Source organism: Eumetopias jubatus, unplaced genomic scaffold (assembly GCF_037043125.1).
Source record: "Eumetopias jubatus isolate StellerSeaLion01/CBP00866 unplaced genomic scaffold, mEumJub1_p1.0 scaffold_5, whole genome shotgun sequence".
In the NCBI taxonomy this organism is placed as follows: domain Eukaryota; kingdom Metazoa; phylum Chordata; class Mammalia; order Carnivora; family Otariidae; genus Eumetopias; species Eumetopias jubatus.
The window spans coordinates 113,925,681-113,929,297 of record NW_028274811.1 but is presented as its reverse complement, the minus strand read 5'-3'; the positions used below and the strand labels follow the sequence as shown (position 1 = coordinate 113,929,297).

Genomic DNA, 3,617 nt, shown 5'->3' with positions numbered 1-3,617 from the left:
AGATTTTCAGATTAAAGGAGAGGAAATATCTGTGATAGAAAATGGTGACTCAGAAAAATTGACCAAACTTGAAGACTGCCAACTCCTCTTGAGTGAAGGATACAGGAAGAGAGTTTACATGGAAGGTTCCAGAATGCCCTGCTTCTAAGAAAGGTTTGGAGTGTGTCATGGAGTTCAACAGACAGAGCGGAGCATCAGAGGAGCTCTTCTGAGCAGGAATGGGCCCAGTGTGATGATTTCAGAGTTCTGTAGCTAGTAGGGTTTCTTGCTCAATAATGCCCAAGTTAGCTTGCAGCTACATCATGGAGACTGCCACTCATCATCTGGACTTTGGAATGTTATCAGTGACTAGACTGTCATTAGTAAATGATAATAATTCAATTAAGTTCAACTAATTGACTTATACATTTTCAGAATATCCACAAAGTTATATTTGAGAGGTCAAATATAAAACTGCTTCTAGAAATGAGAACTTCAGGGAAAGGTACAAGTGTGTTTCTGTGGCTTTTACAGAGAGAGTAGTTATTTTCTGCATATACTGTGCCTCGGCTATCAAAAACATGGGTTTTCCTATCATTTTATGATGGTTTCTTCATTATTTTGGAAAAGCCATATTTAGTCTTGTGTTCTTACAATTGTTCACTGCAGAAAACACATGTATTGGAATAAGTTTGGCCATTGGTTGCACAGACTGGATCCTTTTCTCTTGTGCAAAAATGTGATTGATGTATATACACATCACAGCTTGGCTGTTGAACAGAAAGAGACAACATAAAATGTATCAAGTGATGAACTTTTTAAATAAAATGTCCCTTATCTTAATACAAAGTGTCATGCATTAAAATGGAATAAATATATTCTATATTGAGGTTTAAAAATAAGCATCAAGGTACCCATAGTCCACTTACACATAAAATATTTTTAGTATATTTTTACAAACCCAACATTATTTTTTTTTAAAAAAAGACATACAAATGGCTAAATGTGTTTTTATAATTTAGACACTCTGCCTCCACTTCTCCCCACACTAGGGTCAGATTTTCCTCAGTTGACCCTTGATCAGTGAGGGTCTTAGAGGTATGGGCCTTCCCACCCTACACAGTTGAAAATTCACATATAACTTTTGACTCCCCCAAAACTTAAATACCAATACCTTACTGTTGACCAGAAGCTTTATGACAACATAAACAGTCAATTAACAAATATTTTGTATATGTATTATATATGGTTTTCTTACAAAAAACCTAGAGAAAATAAAATATTAAGAAAATCATAAGGAAAGGGGTGACTGGATGGCTCAGTTGTTGAGTGTCTGCCTTTGGCTCAGGTCATGGTCCCAGGGTCCTGGGATACAGTCCCACATCGGGCTCCCTGCTTGTCAGGAAGCCTGCTTCTCCCTCTCCCACTCCCCCGCTTGTGTTCCCTCTCTCGCTGTGTCTCTCTCTCCGTCAAATAAATAAATAAATAAAATCTTTAAAAAAAAAAATCACAAGGAAGATTGTACTGTCCTGTAAAACAGTCTGTGTATAAGTGGACCCATGCAGTTTAAGAGTCAACTATATTTCATACCACAAGAAATCATAAAACAATTTTTAATAACTCCCTTGTCTTTCTCAGTAGTTTTACTGCTATATAATCTGTTAGTTTCAGATTATTACCACACTTGTATGAATTCATATATATGAGTGTTTGCATATGTGTATATAACCATACAGATATGTATGTAATTTGCTTCATGATGACAGTGTTGGTTATTTACATAAATAAACAACGTGTGTATTCTTACATAACCCGCTTTTTAAATGTCTTTGTAACTTTTATCTATTCACATGTTTAGAACTGTAGTTCATTTTCATCACCTCTATGTAATAATTGACTCTGTGAATGTATGACAATTATTATTTTATCTACCGTTTAGTGAAAAATTGGGTTGTTGCTTTTTTAATCCTTGTTTTGCTAAGATAAACAATTCTACTTTAAACACCCCTAATCCATAACAGACACTTGTCTATAACAAGGCGAAACTAGTAATGGAATTTTTTAGTAATGGGATATTTTTACCTTGTCTTTAATGCCAAATGACTTCGTACATCTGGCAAGATTCTGTTTCTTGAACTTACCGTAATAATAAAACTGTTTGTTACTTTTGAATGATCATTCTGTTGTACACAGGGAAATTTGCTGTTAAAACTTACAATATAAAAAAATTAAAGGCTTACCACTTCAATTCCTGAAGTAATCAGTATTAACTTACCACTTGACGAATTTCTGGTAAAGGTTCAAAAGAAGTTTCTGCAACCAACGACCACACACACAAATTAAAAATAAGAGGAGGAAGAGGGGAAAATCATCCCGGTCTCTGGTGAAAAGTACCCATATCTCTTAGTAGCAAAATATTACGCAAATTGCCTAATAGGACCCTGCAAATGATGAGCCTTTTATAGCAGTATCAAAACAGTAAGTTCACAAAATAAATTCAGATGTAGAAAGATAATTCCAAATTAATCTCATTCTGTGAAAATTATCTTATGTATTATTTAATAATAATAAAACACTCCTGTAAGATACTATAGTTGTGATTTTTTTCCATTTTTATAAATGAGACATCTTAGTTGGAAAAGACAATGGTTTGCTTAGTGTCACTCATATGCCTCTCAAAAAGTCACTTAATATGAAGAAATTAATTATTATTTAATTAATTCGTATTCAGGTCTCATATCAGGGATCTCTCCACTACCTCACAGGTACTTTATTCTGAAATTCATGGGCCACCTTGGGCTTTAAGGAGCATAAGGTTGTTAGCAGAGGAATAAATGAATTCTTTCCTTATACAATGCCTTGACTCAGAGGTGGCAAACAACAAATCAGATTTTCAAGGATGTCAGACCTAGAAGACATCATTACTTTCCACACTCTGCATTTAGCAACCGTGGAATCTGAACTCCGAAAAGGAAAAAAAAAAGTAAATATTTTTAGTCATAGATGAACAAAAAGACAAGTTCATTCTGAGTACTGCTCATCCTAACCCACATCTTTGTCTCCAACTCTCTAAGGTGGAAAATGAGATTAGGCAACCCACTGATGCAATTTTAAAAGGTATTTCTAACATACTCTGTTTCATTTTGCCAGTTTAAGATTTATAAATCCTATAAATCAAACTCCTCCATTTCTAGATAATAGCGGTTGTTTGCTGCATTTCTAAGATATGGGAAATACTTCATCCAGGACTGAAAAATGTACTCACCAGAATAATGAGGAAATGCCAAGGCAATGATAAAAATAGCTTTGATCCATGTCAAGAAGAAAGACATTTTACCAAGTCTGTGGAAGAAACCCATAGAGACATTATAACATACAGCACAGGGACAATCTGCCCATTTCCAAATGAAACTTTCTTATAGGTGAAGAAGCTTTTCCACTTTCCTAGATTCCTACTTAGTGTGGACTATTCCCTTTTTCCTTCCCCCAACACACAGTGTCAACAAGACATACATGGTAAGAGAAGACCTTATATGGACTTGAAAGGAACACCAGACAAGTCCTCTGTGTATATTTAAGTAGGAGCTGTTTACTCTCCCAACCCTTGGCTCAGCCCACAAGGAGCCAGGCTGCATTTA

The 3,617-nt window shown here is 35.1% G+C and overlaps 1 pseudogene; it reads right to left on the bottom strand.

The window, feature by feature from the left end:
• Window positions 1-578: 578 nt before the first annotated feature.
• Window positions 579-3,311, bottom strand: LOC148164404 (sperm-associated acrosin inhibitor-like; annotated as a pseudogene).
• Window positions 3,312-3,617: the final 306 nt, after the last annotated feature.